This window comes from Neophocaena asiaeorientalis, unplaced genomic scaffold (assembly GCF_003031525.2).
Source record: "Neophocaena asiaeorientalis asiaeorientalis breed wild unplaced genomic scaffold, Neophocaena_asiaeorientalis_V1.1 scaffold385, whole genome shotgun sequence".
NCBI classification, from domain to species: Eukaryota; Metazoa; Chordata; class Mammalia; order Artiodactyla; family Phocoenidae; genus Neophocaena; species Neophocaena asiaeorientalis.
In genome coordinates, this window is record NW_020175013.1 from 859,715 (window position 1) to 869,271 (window position 9,557).

Consider the following 9,557-nt stretch of genomic DNA (forward strand, 5'->3'; position numbering starts at 1 on the left):
GGGTCCGCGCTTTTAGTCGCGGCTCGCGCCCGTCTCTGGAGCTCCTTTAAGCAGCACTCTTAATCCCCTCTCCTCACGCACCAGGAAATAAAGAGGGAAGAAAACGTCTCTTGCCTCTTCAGCAGCTCCAGACTTTTCCTTGGACTCCCTCCCGGCTAGCCGTGGTGCACTTATCCCCTGCAGGCTGTGTCCACCAACCCCAGTCCCCTCCCGGCACTCCGACCGAAGCCCGAGCCTCAATTCTCAGCCCCGCCCGCCCCGGTGGGTGAGCAGACAAGCGTCTCGGGCTGGTGAGTGCCGGTTGGCCCTGATACTCTGTGCGGGAATCTCCCCGCTTTGCCCTCCGCACCCCTGTTACTGTGCTGTGCTCTCCTCCGCGGCCCCGAAGGTTTCCCCTTCCACCACCCACAGTCTCCGCCCACGAAGGGGCTTCCTAGTGTGTGGAAACATTTCCTCCTTCACAGCTCCCTCCCACTGGTGCAGGTCCCGTCCCTATCCTTTTGTCTCTGTTTATTCTTTTTTCTTTTGCCCTACCCAGGTACGTGGGGGGTTTCTTGCCTTTTGGGAGGTCTGAGGTCTTCTGCCAGCGTTCAGTAGGTGTTCTGTAGGAGTTGTTCCACGTGTAGATGTATTTCTGGTGTATCTGTGGGGAGGAAGGTGATCTCCACGTCTTACTCTTCCGCCATCTTCCCGGAAGCCTATATCTGTTGATTTATATAAGCGCAAATGAAGGCTAGGAGGAAAGGTTCAGGGTAGGAGCAGAGACTGCTATCCACGGACATCCACTGAGAATCTTTCTGAATAACTAAAAAATATGGCTCTAAAAGTTCTACATCTATGTGTTGATGACAATAAGTAAAATTTAAAAAGTTTTTACTATGTTCAGAATTCATGAAAAACATTTGTGACTATTTTATTAAAAAATGGCAAAACAATGGCAGCAAGAACAGTAAAATTATTCTTTTAACTCTAAAGTGTTGATTCTAAATGTTTTGGCCTTTTTTTTTTTTAACGTCTTTATTGAAGTATAATTGTTTTACAATGGTGTGTTAGTTTCTGCTTTATAACAAAGTGAATCAGCTATACATATACATATATCCCCATGTCTCCTCCCTCTTGCGTCTCCCTCCCACCCTCCCTATCCTACCCCTCTAGATGGTCACAAAGCACCAAGCTGATCTCCCTTTGCTTTGCGGCTGCTTCCCACTAGCTATCTATTTTACATTTGGTAGTGAATAAATGTCCATAACACTCTCTAACTTTGTCCCAGCTTACCCTTCCCCCTCTCCATGTCCTCACGTCCATTCTCTACATCTGCATCTTTATTCCTGTCCTGCCCCTAGGTTCTTCAGAACCATTTTCCCCCCTTTGGATTCCATACATATGTGTTAGCATACAGTATTTGTTTTTCTCTTTCTGACTTACTTCACTCTGTATGACAGTCTCTAGGTCCATTCACCTCACTACAATAACTCAATTTTGTTTCTTTTTATGGCTGAGTAATATTCCATTGTATATATGTGCCACATCTTCTTTATCCACTTATCTGTCAATGGACACTTAGGTTGCTCCCATGTTCTGCCTACTGTAAATAGAGCTGCAATGAACACTGTGGTACATGACTCTTTTTGAATTATAGATTTCTCAGGGTATATGCCCAGTAGTGGGATTGATGGGTCGTATAGTAGTTCTATTTTTAGTTTTTTAAGGAACCTCCATACTGTTCTCCATAGCAGCTGTATCAATTTATATTCCCACCAAGAGTGCAAGCGGGTTCCCTTTTCTCCACCGCCTCTTCAGCATTTGTTTGTAGATTTTTTGATGATGGCCATTCTGACTGGTGTGAGGTGATACCTCATTGTGGTTTTGATTTGCATTTCTCTAATGATTAGTGTTCTTGAGCATCCTTTCCTGTGTTTGCTGGCAATCTGCACATCTTCTTTGGAGAAATGTCTGTTTAGGTCTTCTGCCCATTTTTGGATTGGGTTGTTTGTTTTTTTGACATTGAGCTGCATGAGCTGCTTGAATATTTTGGAGATCAATCCTTTGTCAGTTGCTTCGTTTGCTGCAAATACTTTCTCCCATTTTGAGGGTTGTCTTTTCATCTTGTTTATGGTTTCCTTTGCTGTGCAAAAGCCTTGAAGTTTCATTAGGTCCCATTTGTTTATTTTTGTTTTTATTTCCATTTCTCTAGGAGGTGGGTCAAAAAGGATTTGCTGTGAATTATGTCATGGTGTGTTCTGCCTATGTTTTCCTCTAAGAGATTTATAGTGTCTGGCTTTACATTTAGGTCTTGAATCCATTTTGAGCTTATTTTTGTGTATGGTGTTAGGGAGTGTTCTGATTTCATTTTCTACATGTGGCTGTCCAGTTTTCCCAGCACCACTTATTGAAAAGGCTGTCTTTTCTCCACTGTATATTCTTGCCTCCTTTATCAAAGATAAGGTGACCATATGTGCGTGGGTTTATCTCTGGGCTTTCTATCCTGTTCCATTGGTCTATATTGCTGTTTTTGTGCCAATACCTTACTGTCTTCATTACTGTAGCTTTGTAGTACAGTCTGATCTGGGAGCCTGATTCTTCCAGCTCCATTTTTCTTTCTGAAGATTGCTTTGGCTATTCGGGGTCTTTTGTGTTTCCATACAAATTGTAAAATTTTTTGTTCTAGTTCTGTGAAAAATGCCAGTGGTAATTTGATAGGGATTGCATTGAATCTGTAGATTGCTTTGGGTAGTATAGTCATTTTCACAGTGTTGTTTCTTCCAATCCAAGAACATGTTATAGCTCTCCATCTGTTTGTATCATCATTAATTTCTTTCAATGTGTCTTATAATTTTCTGCATACAGGTCTTTTGTCTCCTTAGTTAGGTTTATTCCTAGGTATTTGATTCTTTTTGTTGCAATGGTAAATGGGAGTGTTTCCTTAATTTCTCTTTCAGATTTTTCATCATTAGTGTATAGGAATGCAAGAGATTTCTGTGCATTAGTTTTGTATCCTGCTACTTTACCAATTTCATTGATTAGCTCTAGTAGTTTTCTGGTAGCATTTTTAGGATTCTCTATGTATAGTATCATGTCATCTGCAAACAGTGACAGTTTTAAACCAGCTTTTAGTTTTGTTGATCTTTGTTATTGTTTTCTTTGTTTCTATTTCATTTATTTCTGATTTGAGATTTATGATTTCTTTCCTTCTAGTAACCTTGGATTTTGTTTGTTCTTGTTTCTCTAGTTCCTTTAGGTGTAAGTTTAGATTGTTTATTTGAGATTTTTCTTGTTTCTTGACGTATTGCTGTAAATGTCCCTCTTAGAACTGCTTTTGCTGCATCCCACAGGTTTTAGGTCTCTGTGTTTTCATTGTCATTTGTTTCTAGGTATTTTTTTATTTCCTCTTTGATTTCTTCAGTGATCTGTTGGTTATTAAGTAGTATACTGTTTAGCCTCCATGTGTTTGTATTTTTTTACAGATTTTTTCCTGTAATTGATATGTAGTCTCATAGTGTTGTGGTTGGAAAAGATACTTGATACGATTTCAATTTTCTTGAATTTACCAAGGCTTGATTTGTGACCCAAGATATGATCTGTCCTGAAGAATGTTCCATGAGCACTTGAGAAGAAAGTGTATTCTGTTGTTTTTGGATGGAATGTCCTATAAATATCAATTAAGTCCATCTTGTTTAATGTATCATTTAAAGCTCGTGTTTCCTTATTTATTTTCATTTTGGACAATCTGTCCAGTGGTAAAAGTGGGGCGTTAAAGTTCCCTACTATTATTGTGTTACTGTTGATTTGCCCTTTTATGGCTGTTAGCATTTGCCTTACGTATTGAGGTGCTCCTATGTTGGGAGCATAAATATTTACAATTTTCATATCTTCTTCTTGAATTGATCTCTTGATCATTATGTAGTGTCCTCCTTTGTCTGTTGCAATTGTCTATATTTTAAAGTCTATTTTGTCAGAGTATTGCTACTCCAGCTTTCTTTTGATTTCCCTTTGCATGGAATAACTTTTTCCATCCCCTCACTTTCTCTCTGTATGTGTCCCTCGGTCTGAAGTGGGTCTCTTGTAGACAGCATATATATGGGCTTTGTTTTTGTATCCATTCAGCCAGGCTATGTCTTCTGGTGGAGCATTTAATGCATTTACATTTAAAGTAATTATCGATATGTATGTTCCTATTACCATTTTCTTAATTATTTTGGGTTTGTAATTGTAGGTCTATTCCTTCTCTTGTGTTTCCTGCCTAGAGAAGTTGCTTTAGCATTTGTGTAAAACTGGTTTGGTGGTGTTGAATTCTCTTAGCTTTCGCTTGTCTGTAAAGGTTTTAATTTCTCCGTTGAATCTGAATGAGATCCTTGCAGGGTAGAGTAATCTTGGTTGTAGGTTTTTCCCTTTCATCACTTTAAATATGTCCTGCCACTCCCTCTTGGCTTGCAGAGTTTCTGCTGAAAGAGCAGCTGTTAACCTTATGGGGATTCCCTTGTGTGTTATTTGTTGTTTTTCCCTTGCTGCTTTTAATATGTTTTCTTTGTATGTAATTTTTGATTGTTTGATTAATATGTGTCTTGGCATGTTTCTCCTTGGATTTATCCTCTATAGGACTCTCTGCAGTTCCTCGACTTGATTGACTATTTCCTTTCCCATATTAGGGAAGTTTTCAACTATAATCTCTTCAAATATTTTCTCAGTCCCTTTCTTTCTCTCTTCTTCTTCTGGGACCCCTATAATTTGAATGTTGGTATGTTTAATGTTGTCCCAGGAGTCTCTGAGCTTGTCTTCAATTCTTTTCATTCTTTTTTCTTTATTCTGCTCTGTGGTAGTTATTTCCACTATTTTATATTCCAGGTCACATTCATTTTTCTGCCTCATTTATTCTGCTATTGATTCCTTCTAGAGAATTTTTAATATCATTTATTGTGTTGTTCATCATTGTGTGTTTGCTCTTTAGTTCTTCTAGGTCCTTGTTAAACGTCTCTTATATTTTCTCCATTCTCTTTCCAAGATTTTGGATCATCTGTACTATCATTATTCTGAATTCTTTTTCAGGTAGACTGCCTATTTCCTCTTCATTTGTTAGGTCTGGTGGGTTTTTACCTTGCTCCTTCATCTGCTGTGTGTTTCTCTGTCTTCTCATTTTGCTTAACTTACTGTGTTTGGGATCTCCTTTTCGCAGGCTGCAGGTTCATAGTTCCCGTTGTTTTTGGTGTCTGCCCCCAGTGGCTAAGTTTGGTTCAGTGGGTTGTGTAGGCTTCCTAGTGGAGGGGACTTGTGCCTGTGTTCTGGTGGATGAGGCTGGATCCTGTCTTTCTTGTGGGCAGGACTGCATCGGGTGGTGTGTTTCGGGGTTTCTATGACCTTATTATGATTTTAGGCAGCCTCTCTACTAATGCGTGGGGTTGTGTTCCTGTCTTGCTAGCTGTTTGGCATAGGGTGTCAAGCATTGTAGCTTGCTGGTCATTGAGTGGATCTGGGTCTTAGTGTTGAGACTGAGATCCCTGGGAGAGCTTTCGCTGTTTGATGTTATGTGGAGCTGGGAGGTCTCTGGTGGACCAATGTCCTGAACTTGGCTCTGCCACCTGAGGTACAGCCCTAACACCCGGCCAGAGCACCAAGACCCTGTCAGCCACATGGCTCAGAAGAAAAGGGAGACAAAAAGAGAGAAAGAAAGAAAAAAATACAATAAAGTTATTAAAATAAAAAAATTTTAAAAAAATAATTAAAAGTAATAAAAAAAGAAAAAATAGGAAGAAAGAACAGAGCAACCAAACCAAAAAGCAAATCCACCAATGATAACAAGTGTTAAAAACTATAGTTAAAAAAGAAAAGAAAAGAAAAGAAAAGAAATCGGTCAGACAGATCCCTAGGACAAATGGTAAAATGAAAGCTATACAGACAAAATCACACAAAGAAGCATACACATACACACTCACAAAAAGAGAAAAAGGAAAAATATATATATATATAAAAAGGAAGAGAGCAACCAAATCAATAAACAAATGATAAATAAACAAATGATAATAAACTCTAAATACTAAACTATGATGAACATAAAACCAGGAACAAATTAGATGCAGAAAGATGCAAAAAAGATGCTCCCAAAGTCCACAGCCTCAATTTTGGGATGATTCATTGTCTATTCAGGTATTCCACAGATGCAGGGTACATCAGGTTGATTGTAGAGATTTATTCCTCTGCTCCTGAGGCTGCTGGGAGAGATTTCCCTTTCTCTTCTTTGTTTGCACAGCTCCCAGGGTTCAGCTTTGGAGTTGGACACGCCTCTGCGTGTAGGTCGCCTGAGGGCGTCTGTTCTTCGCTCAGACAGGACGGGGTTAAAGGAACAGCTAATGTGGGGGCTCTGGCTCACTCAGGCCGGAGGAGAGGGAGGGGAACGGAATGTGGGGCGAGCCTGCGGCGGCAGAGGCCAGCGTGACGTTGCAACAATCTGAGGCACCGTGTGTTCTCCCCGGGAAGTTGTCCCTGGATCTCAGGACCTTGGCAGTGGCGGGCTGCACAGGCTCCTGGGAGGGGAGGTGTGGATAGTGACCTGTGCTTTCACGCAGGCTTCTTGGCGGCTGTAGCAGCCTTAGCGTCTCCTACCTGTCTCCAGTGTCAGCGCTGATACCCGCGGCTCGTGCCCGTCTCTGGAGCTTGTTTAGGCGGTGCTCCGAATCCCCTCTCCTCACGCACCCCGAAACAATGGTCTCTTGCCTCTTAGGCAGGTCCAGACCTTTTCTCGGACTCCCTCCCAGCTAGCTGTGGCACACTAGCCCTCTTCAGGCTGTGTTCACGCCGCCAACCCCAGTCCTCTCCCTGGGATCCGACCTCCTCCGAAGCCCAAGCCTCAGCTCCCAGCCCCCGCCCACCCCGGTGGGTGAGCAGACAAGCCTCTCGGGCTGGTGAGTGCCGGTCGGCACTGATCCTCTGTGCGGGAATCTCTCCATTTTGCCCTCTGCACCCCTGTTGCTGCGCTCTCCTCTATGGCTCTGAAGCTTACCCTCCGCCTACTCTACCCCGTCTCCGGCAGTGAAGGGGCTTCCTAGTGTGTGGAAACCTTTCCTCCTTCACAGCTCCCTCCCACTGGTGCAGGTCCCATCCCTGTCCTTTTGTCTGTTTATTCTTTTTTCTTTTGCCCTACCCAGGTACATGGGGACTTTCTTGCCTTTTGGGAAGTGTGAGTTCTTCTGCCAGAGTTCAGTAGGTGTTCTGTAGGGGTTGTTCCCCATGTAGATGTATTTCTGATGTATTTGTGGGGAGGAAGGTGATCTCCACATCTTACTTCTCTGCCATCTTGAAGGTCTCCTCCTGGCCTTTAAAATAATATAATTTTAGACAGAAGCTTAGTTAACTGCTATTTCATTTATACTGACTGATAAAGTTTTGAATGTAGCCTAGCCATTGTTTTATTATTCAGGTAATTATCTACACAGTGTTTCACCAACCTTGAAGCTAATTCAAATGTGAGAGATTTTAACCCATTTCTTAATTGGGAAAAACTAACAGGCTTAATGGGCATAAGAAGAATTCTTACTTTCTTCTTTTTGTCAGGCACTTGAAAACAGTAGTACAGTAAAAGTAAAACTGTGAGTCTTGAATCTCATTTCTTCTGGCCAAAGAAACCTAGTCAGGAAACACTTTATACTAAAAAAACTAGTTTCCTTCATTAAAAGATGATATTTTTTATTTCAAAATCTTCTTTTGAGATACAGTCTTTTGTATTTAGTTTTGATTTACATAGGACACATATAGAATACACACACACAATTCTCTATGTACTCATCTCTATATGCTTTGCATCTTTTCAATAGGTTTAAGGCATTTACAAAATAGAGCACTGTGATATACCATATATTTGAGGCAGTGAGAAAGATGAGGCAACAGATGGACGATGAAATGGAGCCATGAATGAGGACAGGACAGGAAAAACACACGAGGAAGTCCTCATACTTCTTAAGAAGAGAGGGCCCCAATTTGGTCCTGAATTTTTCCAGCAGTCTGCACAGAGCGAAATTTGATCAGGTACATGAGTCACTGGGTCCATAAAATGAGAGCAGAACAACTGCTCTGGCAGAAAGCTGTGTTCAGTCTCTGAAGTTGCTCACTTTGGTTGAATATTCTCATCTCAAGTTGGGCAAGAGCCTGGACTAAGTGATTATTTGGAAGGAACCAAAAAAGTTATCTTTCCTCTAAAAAGCACAGTCCATCAGACTCTGTGACTGTGTAAGTAGAAATCCAGAGGGGTTGAGATTTAACAGCCCTATCTAATTACAGTTTTAAAAATTATTTCTCATAGATGATAAAATTACCTTTTCAATTATATGAGAGGAGAATTTAAAAACTGGTAATAAACAATAGGTACAGGAAAAAGAGGAATTAAAAAATAAAGACACTCTCAATATGGAAAGCTAAAAATTCAGAAATTCAGGCCATACTATATCTGAAATAAGCCGTAAATTATTTAATATTCCTAACATCTTAAGCAATTTGAGGAGGTTGGGAACAGGGTGATCTCTGAGGTCACCCTTCTGCCTTCAAATGTCAGGATGACTCCAGGTCAGTCATATCTCTTTTCTTGCAAGATGAGATGGTATCAAAATTGGTGGTTGCAAGAGGGAAGACAGGAGCTTTTGGCCATCTGATCACACTGATTCTAACCACAGAGGCAGAATTAGGCCTCCACCTGTAACGTGTTCCTTTGGTAAAAGGCTTTTTCATGGGTTAAGGGCTGGCACAGTAAACAGAACCACCAGATGGCAGGAGTGCTCTCCGGATAAATAGAGCAGCCACACACCCTTCGGTCTTCCAACCACAAACTCTCCACTAGGCAACAGCAACATGAATATAATTGGAATAGCCATTAATGGGTTATATATATTAAAAAAAAATTAATTCTTTTAAATCTGAGAGCAGCACTTTAAAAAGTATCCACAGCTGGAATTTTTTTTTTTTCTAGAAAATTACAATTCTAGTTGCTTTTAGACCTCCCACACACTAACCTAATACACAAAAGCAAAACAAAACAAAAAGCCCCTCAGATTTTTTGGGGGTGCAGTGCACGTTCTAAAGAACCTGGGAAAGATTACTATTTGAAACCATTATTATTTAAGAATTTATAGCTCCCAGTCTTAATTTTAAAAAATTTAAAAGAAGTGATTAAAATGGTCACTTCTTTGAAGATAATTATTATTTAATGACCACCTACTATGTGCCAGGGGTTGTAGTTAAATGCTTTTAAAGCATTAGTTCATTGAATTTGAATTGGAGCTTTTTCAGAAAGCCCGTATTTGAACTTAAGCCTATTAAGGGCCATCATCTCTGTATTTTCCATGATCTTATTATGGCTTTTCTGCTTGAGCCATTTTCAAAACCCATACTGAAGGAGAAATTGGAAGTGCCCTGTTATGATTTTTAGTGCACACATGGATGTACTCTCTCTACTTATGACTTTCCCTCTCATGTAGATGCACAACATTTACCTGATGAGTGACAATAACATATTTTGATTCTTCAGTTATACTGAAGGCTGAAAATGAAGACTGGTTTGGGAGCAGTAGCAAAGTAGT